Here is a 12,091-nt window from a genome sequence, read left to right on the forward strand (position 1 = left end):
TCTTGTTGTGGATGTCTGGTATCTGGTGGTTTACACAATGACTGAGACAGCCCTGCCGGAAACTTGTATGAATGCAGTGTGTAGTGTTGAATGGCGTGGTACTTTTCCGAATCCACATTCTCTGTTGTGAGTGTCTGGATGGAGAAGAATGGCCTGAATGCACCGTGTGCCTGATGGGCTGACTGACTGTCTGGGGACCTCTCACTGCTAGGAATCGTGTTCAGAAGTGTTCAGCTGAACTACGAAGAGTAACTGGAGTGAAACTGAAGCTTGCCCTTGAAACCCTTCTGGAAGAGAAGAATTGCGTTCCTATTCTTCATCAATCTGAAAGCTGCTGTGTCTCCAAGGACTGACCCAGAGAGGACCTGGTAAAGTGCCTTCTTCCCGAGCTACAAGGGACCATCATGCACCAGCTGATCTTTGCCAAAGCTCCCTGTTAGACAGACCTACGACAGGCTGCCGACCGGAGACGGGGACTGCCGCGGAATCCCAAAGAGAAGCGCCCGGACTGTTGTCCACCACCATCGATGACCACTGTCGCCGACCTGAGCCGCCGTGCTCCAGTTACTTAAGAACTTTCGATTAACGGATGCGCTCGTCCGCACCGCCGCCCGCCTTATCCCTCTGGAGAAGGGCAGGCCGTTGATGCGCTGTGGAGCATTCGCCAGTGGGTTTCCCACCACCCAAAGACCACAGAGACGCTGACGACTCGACGCCCTTGCTGGGCCACAGTTCTTCAAACTCTTTGCGTTCCAGAACTATCGATACCGAGGTGGCCCACACGCCTCTTCCTTGCATGATGTTTACGCTTCCCCATCGACAAGCACCACTAGGAGAGAAGCTGCCACCTAACCACTGTAGTTCACCCCGTTCTCCGTTGGACGTTTGAAGACCCATGACTCCTGCCTTAAATGGAGGGCACGCAAGAAGGGTTGTCGATTCCCCGACGAGGAACACTACAATGCCAGGTACTTTGGGGTTGCAGAACTATTGGAAAGTCTCTTGTGAACAATATATGAACTGGGCTTGTGATATATCTTTATTCCACAGGTTGCCTAGGTGGGGGGATCTCCACACAGAACTGTGTCTAGGTAACGGGGCCAGTATTCTGCCAATTGCTCTCACCAACTGCTTTCCTCTTATATCTATTGTTGGTTTCCTTTACAAACGGATATGTGTGACATTTTACCATAGAGTTGATGCACTTCAAAGAGATCAAGTAGTAATTGTGGTACCATGTAGAACTGTATATTTGCCATAATAGATAACCGAGTACAAAGTGAGTTATCGTGATATTGTACAAAACCTTCTATCTATCTATCTATCTATCTATCTATCTATCTATCTATCTATCTATCTATCTATCTATCTATCTATCTAGGTTCTTGTATTGCACCACTAACCCAAGGGCCTCAGGGCGCTCACAGAAGAGAGAGAGAGAGCAGACAACAGACAACAATGACAAACAAGTAGCACAAAAAAGACAGTGACCAAGGGAGGCCAGTCATCACACAGGCCAATCATGATGAAGAGAAATGACAGAAAGAAGACCAGATATCAGAGTGCAGGGTCGGAAAAGTTGAGAATGTCCTAACCTTTATCAAACAAGAAGGTCTTTAGTTGCTTCTTAAAGGTAACCACGGAGTCGCTGTTAGCAAAATAGCTACAGAGTGAATTCCATAGAGCCGGAGCCCAAGAATCAAAACTAACACCGCCAAATCTTTTCAGGGCAAATGGTGGTTGAGCCAAGATGATGTTACTGTTAGAGTGCAAAGAACGGGTAACTTGCTTCTTTCTGAGCTTATCTGTAAGATAAGATGGTGCTTGACTGAACAGACATTTAAAGACTATGGATAAACCTTTATGATCTAGGTGCTGTTTAACTGGCAGCCAATGCAGACTACGCCTAGCATCGGAAATGTGCATATTACGCTTAAGGCCCATTACAGCCCGAACTGCACTGTTTTGAATAATCTGCATGGTTTTCACGTTGGCCTGCGAAGTACCAATCATCAGACTATTACAATAGTCCAGCTTGCAGTTTACAATGGCAGCTGCGATCAAGGCAAGATTTTCTTTAGACAGAAACGGACAAATCTGCCATAAGAGCTGGATATAATAGTAGCAGGAAGATTTAAGGTAATTGACCTGACGGGTGAAGGATAACTGAGGGTCAAAAAAGACCCCTAGAGTTTTTACAGAATTAGAAACAGCAATGACGTGTTGGCCTATCAGGAAGTTGTCATACTTTGTATCAAGTTTCTTTAATCTCTGCTGGGTGCCTAAGATCAACAGCTCAGTCTTAGCGTTGTTAAGGGCTAATGAGTTAAATGCCATTCACTTCTGGATTTCAGCAAAGATAGCATTAATATGTTCTGCATCTTTTACGTACTCACCAGTAAGTTGGACAACAATCTGCGTGTCATCGTCATAGTTGGCAAAATAAATGCCCATGGTTGACAAAAGAGCACAGAGGAGACGTGAGTAAATGTTAAAAAGTAAGGGGGAAAGACATGAGCCCTGTGGGACACCGCATAACAATAGGGATGCTATAGAATGAGCATTACCTTTGTTACCCTCATGTTTCGTGGGCCCAGAAAAGATTTAAACCAAGCTGAAGCTTCTGGAGAACATTTACCAATTGTGATAGATCTAATAAAAGCAGCAGGGCTGTATGACCTTTGTCAACAAGACCGGCAATATAAGATTTTAAATCTAAGAGCGCAGTCTCAGTCCCATGATTAGGGCGAAACCCAGATTGTTGTGATGCCAGTATGTCATGTTCCTCGACGAAACCTTGAATATTAATTATATAAAGACTGTGTTTTAACTAATACAGTGTGCGGGCATTCCTTTGTGGGTGCTTGGGGACTACACTGTACTTAAGAACCAGCCCGCATCAACTCCTGAGAAGCTAGGTCTTGATTGCTCGACCACGCACCAATAATAGAGAATCTTGGCTGGGGTCCTCTGTGCCTCTCCTCTACCATATAGAGAGCAGAAGTACAGACTCCCCCTCCGGTCCTTTACAATGGCCAAATGGTTACAGATAATCATATGGGAGCTTCTGCAGATGATCAGAACTGCCATAAAGGGATTTAATGCCATCAAGGAGGAGCTAAGATCCATACGACTAATGACTCTACAGAACAGATATGTCTTGGATATGATTACAGCTATGGATGGAGGTGTTTGTGCCAAAATTGGAGAATCATGTTGCACATTCACACCTTCTCACAATGACGAGAATCGCACCTTGACAGAGGCCATAACCAAGCTGACAAACCTACGCATCAAGATGGAAGATTAAGTGGAAAGCATTGCTGATGACAGCTGATTAGCGTCAATGTTCTCCTGGGTTCCACAATGGATGGCGAACATTTTCAAGTTCCTTGGAGCCATTGTGGTGATGATCATGTTTGGGTTCTGTGTGATCAGGATAATAATCATACAATGCAAGAAGACTGTGAATAAAGAAGTAGGAATGAAGATTGTGATTGATGTTGTATCGGGATTTGAACCTAAAGAGCTGACAGATGAAGAAACAGAGACTACGTGAAAGCCAGTATTCATGCACCTGAGGGAATTAAGTTCCTGTACCCGAAGAACCTCAAGAAGTATGTGGGAAGATGGATTTACTGCAGTCTCAATTGACAATGCAGTCGTATGACCAGGAGTGTTGATGAGCATGTGAAATCAGCAGGATGCCTGCAAGGCGTCATCAAGATATGGACCCCAAAGAAGCATTTCTTCAGACCAGGATGTCTTGATGTGAAAATTGATGAGAGAGTGGTTGATGAATCACCCAGAGGGGGGAGTGTAGAGGAAGAGTCAAAAGCCCCAACCAAAAGATTTGCCCCCCAGTTGACTATATTTTGGGAACTGGAAATTGCGACTCATGCAGTACCAGTGAGGATGCCTGTACCACAGAGAATTCTGGAAACAAGGTATCCATTGAGAAAACCCTTTATGCATTCACAAAGAAGAATTGTGAAAATAAGCAAGAAAGAAGACTGGTGACGTTATGTTGAGAAAAACTGACGCACCCTGAATAGATACACAAGACGAAAAAACATAACATTCTATAAGATCTGAAGAGGAGGTGATATAGATGAGTAACATTTCAGGCTCGAAATGAAGATGCTCATGCAAAGAAACGCTGAAGAAAATGCAAAGTCATTTTACAATTGTACAGATGCAGCAACGCAAGTGGACAACGTAATCTTGAGGCTGGCTACATAGTGAATAGATTGTGGCGATGCACCAATATACATAAATAGGAATGTAGAAAACCTGGATGTTCAACGATGCATTTAAGCAAAGCTTGAACCCCATAAATGGAAAGGGTTTCAGTGTGGCACAGTAGGAAAATAGCTGATGGAAAAGGAGAATCCAAAAAAGGCTGGCTGGCCCAGCACCAAGAGTCGAGGCAATTATGAGCCTGGTTGTCTGTCAAGTAGCTACATGAATGTGAGAAAGACACAAACTTGTTTGAGGTGGAATGAAAAAACACTGAAGGCATCAAGAGTTCATCATTTAATATTCTGATATGCAGCAAAGAGTTCAAAAACATGGTCTCCATTCACATGATCAGATTGAAATAGACTTTGGGTCGAGCTACACCGAAACCAGAAGATAAAACCATCCCACACGCCCTTTTATTCTCAGGCACAGAGAGCTTCTGCAAGGCCAAGTTCAAAGCCTTAATTGAATGGCAGAATGCAGGTGTGATGATAGATGTCAGGCTAACTAGGTGGGAATCTATGGTCAAGATCAGCTCACAGGCAACTGGGGTACCAGCCTGCGTGCTGCTAGCGTGTGGAATATTCCATAAGGATACAAGCATGCCAATCAATTATAGAGGGCTATGCAACAGAGAGCCCTATGGTTTGTGTAACCAATGGATCGTTGTGTATTTTGTGACAACAAAGATGATTTGCACTAGAGCAGGGCTTAGTTGTCTACCTGATCTTAGAGACCCAATCACAACCCCAGTCAGTATGTAATGTATAACTAGATGTTCCCTGTAAACCTATCACATCCCCATATAGGTTTCTGTAGTTTACCACGTAGTGTGACGTCAATGATGATGAGTTTTGACCATAAAAGTTGTGTTTTTTATCAAATTCAGTGAGATCATTGAGATCACAAAGCATTGAAACGTCAGTTGATGTCCATTGTAACTCCCAGTTTTAGATAATTGAAAATAAAACAGTAAAATGTTTTTCCAACGTCCTGAGTTGGTTTGATTATTGATGTATGAGTAAGTGCTGCATCCCCATCCATCTCTAAGTATTGCTACCTCGCCTTAAAGGTCCCGGGTCTATGGGTTAATTGATGCTTATCATGTTGCATCAGGCCCTCTGAAATAAGAGACTTCGGGGGTAATTCCGAGTATGGCGGTAGGGGGTTAAAGGCACTGGTAAGGATGGCAGTGCCGTTAACTCCCTGCTGCCACATTCCGAGGTCCCTTAGCGGGTCCCACCAGGAACGGCTGGTCCAACCAGTCGCCCTTAGCGGGACCCGTTAAGGGACCATGGAACTAATAACGGGCCCTCAATTTGCATGCCTGTTATTAGCTTCTTCCCCATTCCCATTGAGCCCTACGGGGGCTCAATGGGAATGGGGAATGATTTTCGGAATGGGGACTTACCGGGTCTGCATAGGTTGGAATGTACCGGTAAGTCCCCAATCCGACTATCCGGACTATTGGTATGGGGTGGTCTTCCCTCTGGGTTGTTCCTATTTCCTCTTCGGGTATTCACCCTTGAGTATCCCTATCTTCTGAATCGGTGCTTGAGAAGTTATCTGTGCTGCTTCTGTTCGGTTTTCTCTGTGGTGGAGCCGCGTATCTGTCCATCCACGTATAGACATCCCCACTTAGGTAGTAATACGTGTCTCTTCTGAATTTACTGTTTTGTATGATTCAAGTTTCTCATTGATATCTTTCACTATTTCATCAAGTTCTTCGTTACCTCGTGTTGTACTTAATTCACTCTCAATTTCTTCTATCTCTAAATTAAGGGTTGTAACATTCTTAGTAAGAACTACGAGGAAGTGACAAATAAAAGAAAGAAGATAACCCCATGGTGTTAACATGAGGACATAACAAGAAGGCTCAACCAACGTGAGTCTTTTTGGATAGACAGACTGGATTCAATCAAACCGGGTGGAATCAATGAAGAAATAAACTATGTATGCTTCCTATAGCATGCACTGGAAGGAGCAACATGCAATAGTAAAGAATTATATTTAAATACTTTGATAAAACGTGTGGAGCCATTGTGGTAATATGAACTGTATTCTCTACATTGGACTATTATTTATGTTATTTATGTTATTTAGTTTCAAGTTCCTTGGATCCTTATATATACATGTTTATTTCAACACAACCTTAATAAGCCTCGACAAATTTACGAGGGGTGAGATTCCCATTTGTAACGCACATCCAAGCGGGACCCAAGGCAGAGACGATGTCTACTGCCGAGGTTCACCCCGGGATTATGACCACGTTATGCATGTATTTACTAACACTGTAATGCAACAATATGACTTAAGCTGTTTGTGCCTTATACTGCATACGGCTAAGGGAATTCAATATGAGGGTCCCAATAGTACCCGATGAACACGAGTGAGACAATAGCAATAAAGTTCACGAGGGGTGAGATTCCCGTTTGGTACACACATCCAAGCGGGAGCCAAGGCAGAGACGATGTCTACTGCCGAGGCTCACCCCAGGATTATGACCACGATATGCAGGTATCCAATAACGTTGTAATGTAACAACTCGTGCCTCAAACCTATTTAGGCCTAGGGGGTTCACTATGATGGTCCCAATAACACTTGGTAAACACAGAGTGAAATGATATTCTCATCCATGGTATTTAGTTCAATTTATAACAACAATTATGAAGCTTATTTTATTGATTAAACTGCAATTAATACATAGAAAATATAGTAGAAGTACCAAAGTCACTCTAATGGCAGGTATGCAAATGCCTAAATGACACTATGTTCTTAGTTCATAACAGCGTTAAAAGAATTGGGCGCACTGTCACTTTAACTGACAGTGTGTCGGCGGCAACGCGAACGCGCTAGATGCGAAACTAACCCTTCACCTGGATCTGCGCACGCGCGGGTTGCCAGGCAACGTAAGTAAACACTTATAACCAGCGTCTGCTAAGGACTGTGTTTCTCCGAATCCAGCACACTCGGCGGCACAGATTTAAACGCAGGTAAGCTAAACACTAAAGATAGCAGTGATAACAAGACTGGGAATATGTGGTACACACATAACTAATATCGAATTGTGGCTTTTCACAGGCCATCTCTTGCGAGCCTGGCTATGAGGCAAGACGGGATGAAATAGAACGGAAGGCACACACATTACTTCTAAGACAGGAACACCTTTCGAAGTTCATATTATAACGTGCTTCAACTAGTAACCATCCATAAGCTTACTGGTATTTTGTCTGTTTCTGTTTTCTGTTACTTACGGTGATACAAACCTTGGTGCTTGGAATTACGCTAAATGGTATGTGTTTATGCACATTTATTATTGAACATCTTAGTTTTTTATTGCAATTAACATTCCACAATGATGCATGTATTATATGAATGACATCATTGAGAAATATGCTGAACTGATGTAATAGTTTTTCACCTTCATCTCAACTGTCTATCATTTAAATGCGAAATGGGTCCCTTTGTACATGAACTAAATGTGATTATGATTTGATACTTGATTTTTTCATTCAACAAATGATGGTAATTTGTATAATGATATGAAGGCTAGTGCCTAGAGCCCTGATGACGGACAACGTCCGGAATGCATTGGCATAACACACTGATAGGCACAATATTAGTGAAGAATGCCTAAGCCTCAATAATAAAGAGAAGACAAGATTCTTCATAATTTTACCAAAGAATACAGAGTGGTGTTTTTGAAACAATATTACAAAATACTACCGCGGTATTAATCTAAATTGATGCAACTCGCTTTGGAGGGCAGAAGAGAGCACACCTAGGGCCAGATTTGGTTCTGATCCCTTCTTATTGTTTACACTTATACCTTGTGCCAAGGTTTTAAGGTGTGCCCCAAACATATGAGTATGAATAGAAATATAACAGAAGGAACTGTAATTAAGCACAGCTGTGCCCACCCTCTCCAATTCAACTAATTCTCATGTGCTTCGAAGGATTCACCCCTCAACTGTAAAACTCAGCCCTATCACTGTGCTTCATTGTTGACAAAAGCACATGGCCAGGAAGGCACAAACAGCATGGCTACAGATCCACATACTCTGCGCAATCAAACCCTTTATTCCCACAAATGAATTCCAGTCACTGGTCATAGCCCCAATTATCTCACACATCAATGGGGAAATTACAATTACATGTGCATGCAAATTGAACTGTATCTCTCCAACACTGTGCACACTCCACTGGCTCCCCCACCCTGCCAGGATCATATTAAAAACTGCATGTATTACCTACAATAGAGTCTTAAACGGGACACCAACATACTTGACGGCTAAACTGCACACCTCTGGATGCTCTCGACCCTCACATAGCAAAACTATCAAAAGGTTGCCCTAACCATCCTCCAGTTCTGCAAAACACTAAAAAACTGTCTCTTTTAACAATAACTGCCAGAGGAATAAAAAAACCCTCTCTCCCTCTGTCCCTCCACCAACAGTACTACGTTAATGTTTAAAATGTCAAGCACAATTCTGGCACAATCCTGTTGTAAAGTGCTCCCCTGCCGCAGGTAAGAGTACTCATCATGATATATTTTCCCTTAATGTGAGTACAGCGACTTTTCATCTTCGAAGCAGGTGAGTGCAGCTTCCTCAGCAACCCCATTTTGTTCCAAATTTTGTTTAAAAAAGGATCTCCAGCTCCTGTGTGCCTGTGTAGCCCTGGAACCTCTTCCTGGTCTCCCTGCCGCCTCCCCACCTGCGCCCCGCCTCCCATAGGCTAATTCTCCCGTTGTTCCTCGGGTCTAGTGACCCTCTTGCTGCCCCCTGCTTCCACTTTTTATCTTGAAAGCAGGTGAGTGCAGCTGCCCCAGCGACCCCATTTTGGTCCAAATTTTGTTTAAAAAAGGATCTCCAGCTCCTGTGTGCCTGCGTAGAGCTGTGATCAGTTCATGGTCTCCCCGACCACCTCCCAACCTGCCCCCGCCTCCCATTGGCTAATCCATCTGGTCATAACTGACCCTCCCAGGGCAGCCCTCTGCCCGCAGCCTCTGCGGCTAAGGCCCCCAAGGCAAAGGGCGGTTCATACAGAGGCAGCTCCAAATCGTATCTGTAGGTATCCACAGGAGAAGCAAGAAGCCAGTAGCCTGCCATCAACCAGCACCAACCAAAAGTAAGTGTGGCAAGGGTGGGACTGACTGAAGCAATTACTTCACGCCAGAAAGCCCTACCACTCTTCCTTAAAACTTAAAGTTTTTACTATGTTACATCGTACAGTCGCAAATTAAGGTCAAACGATTACTCGTACCCTAACATCATCACTATACTGAACCTTGCAGCAAGACTGTGCTCCCAACAAAATTGAGTGTGCCTAATAGCATCACTATGTAGAAGTTGAATATAGAAAGTGTGCCTAATAGCATTAAAGTCAAATTAAGAAAGTGTAAATAATTGCCTCACTGTGTTAAAGTGGAATTCAGAAAAGGTGACTAATGGCGTCACTGTGAGGTTGAAGTTAGAAAGCGTTCCCAACAACATTGAGTGTGCCTTATAGCTTTAAAGTCGAATTGAGAAAGTGTAACTAATAGCCTCACTGTGTTAAAGTTTGAATTTAGAAAGTGTCCCTAATAGCGTTAATGTGTTAAAGTTGAATTTAGAAAATGTGCCTAATAGTGTCACTGTGTTAAAATGGAATTCAGAAAGGTGACTAATGGAGTCACTGGGCCTCATTACGACCCTGGCGCTCCCGTAATGAAGCCGGAACCCTTCATTACGGGAGCGCCTGTAACGAGGTTCCCTTTGTGGGACTCGGAACAGACGTCTGGTAAAACCAGACATTCTCTCCGGGTCCTGCGAGGGGAACAGGGAGCTGATATCCGGCCGTTATTTACGTGTCCGTTATTATCTCCCTCCCCATTCCCATTGAGCCCTATGAGGTCTCGAATGGGAATGGGGAATGGTTCCTTCAAGGAGGAATTACAGGGTCCTCCAATGTTGGAATGACCTGGTTATTCCTCATTGAAGGAACCCGGTATTTGAGCCCAGTATGGAGGCAGCCATAACGCTAATAGCACCATGGCTGCCTCCATACTCGTAACAAGGCCCACTGTGTTAAAGTATGAAATTAGAAAGCGTTCCCAACAACATTGAGTGTGCCTAATAGCGTTAAAGTCGAATTAAGAAAGTGTAACTAATAGCCTCACTGTGATAAAGTTTGAATTTAGAAAGTTTTCCCTAATAGCATCACTGTGTTAAAGTTTGAACTTAGAAAGCGTTCCCTACAACATTGAGTGTGCCTAATAGCGTCACTGTGTTAAAGTTGAATTTAGAAAGTGTGCCTAATAGCGTCACTGTGTTAAAGTTGAATTTAGAAAGTGTGCCTAATAGCGTCACTGTGTTAAAGTTGAATTTAAAAAGTGTGCCTAATAGCGTCACTGTGTTAAAGTTGAATTTAAAAAATGTGCCTAATAGCATCAATGGGCCTTATTACAACTTGTGCGGAATGGATTTAAAGGTGCCGGTAATGGTGCCAGCAGCGTTAAACCCACTCCACACTATTACGAGGTCCCCTCACGGGACCCGCTCTGGATGTCTGTTTTTTCCAGACATCCATAGTGGGTCCCGCGAGGGGACCAGGGAGCTAACAACAGGCCCGTTCGTAATGGGCCCGTTGTTAGCACCCTCCCCATTCCCATTGAGCCCTATAAGGACTCAATGGGAATGGGGAAGGACCGGACCCTCCATATTCAGAATGGCCCGGTATTTCCCCATTCTGTGAACCCGGACCAGGACACGATTTTGAAAGCAGCCATGCCCTTATTAAGGGCATGGCTGCCTCCAAAGTCGTAATGAGGCCCAATGTGTTAAAGTTGAATTTAAAAATGTGCCTAATAGCATCACTGTCTTAAAGTGGAATTCAGAAAAGGTGACTAATGGCGTCACTGTGTCAAAGTCTGAAGTTAGAAAGCATTCCCAACAACATTGTGTGTGCCTGACAGCGTTAAAGTTGAATTAAGAAAGTGTAACTAAAGCCTCACTGTATTAAAGTTTGAATTTAAATAGTGATCCCTAATAGCGTCACTGTGTTAAAGTTGATTTTTGAAAGTGTGCCCAACAACATTGATCAAGGGATATCATCGAGTGTACCCAACTATTTCACTGTGCTGAGTTTCACATTTAAATTGCGTACCCAAATAGCACTGAGTGTACCCTAACTGCTTCAACCGTGTTGAGTCTCACTTCTAGATAGTGCGCCCAAATATCACTGAATGTACCCAACTGTTTCACAGTGCCGAGTTTCACAGCTTGATAGCTGCCCAAATAGCACTGAGTGTAGAAGGTATTCCAAACATCATGAGTGTGCCTAATAGCGTCACTATGTTAAAGTTTGAACTTAGAAAGTGTGCCTATAGCGTCACTGTGTTAAAGTTTGATCTTAGAAAGTGCGCCAAGACCATTGAGTGTACCTAACAGCGTCATTGTGCAAATATTTGAACTTAGAAAGTGTGCCTAATAGCGTCACTGTGTTAAAATATGAACTTCGAAAGTGTGCCTAATAGCGTCACTGGGCCTCATTCCAAGTTGGGCACAAAGGGATACCGGGCACCGTTAAGGACATTGGTGCCGGTAATCCCTTTGTGTCCTATTCCGAGGTCTCTTAGCGGTTCCCGCAATGGACGCCTGGTTTTTATCAGGCGCCCTTAGCGGGAACCGCTAAGGGACCAGAGAGCTAATAACGGTACCGCAAATTGCGGTACCATTATTAACTACTTCCCCATTCCCATTGAGCCCTACGGGGCTCAAATGGGAATGGGGAATGGATTTTTCAATGGGGATTTACCAGGCCCTCCAGGGTCGGAACGGACCGGTAAGTCCCCATTGAACCAGGTCGG

At 43.8% G+C, this 12,091-nt stretch overlaps 1 long non-coding RNA gene across 1 annotated transcript in view; it reads left to right on the plus strand.

Annotated features, from left to right (window-relative positions):
* Positions 1–7,124: 7,124 nt before the first annotated feature.
* LOC138510932 (uncharacterized) overlaps positions 7,125–12,091 on the plus strand; it is a 146,158-nt gene continuing 141,191 nt past the window's right edge. Inside the window, exons 1-2 of the long non-coding RNA XR_011280477.1 lie at positions 7,125–7,235; positions 7,324–7,534. This is a non-coding gene — a long non-coding RNA (uncharacterized lncRNA). The remainder of the gene's footprint in view (positions 7,236–7,323; positions 7,535–12,091) is intronic.

Source organism: Ambystoma mexicanum, chromosome 6p (genome assembly GCF_040938575.1).
Source record: "Ambystoma mexicanum isolate Mex_15411 chromosome 6p, UKY_AmexF1_1, whole genome shotgun sequence".
Lineage (NCBI taxonomy): Eukaryota > Metazoa > Chordata > Amphibia > Caudata > Ambystomatidae > Ambystoma > Ambystoma mexicanum.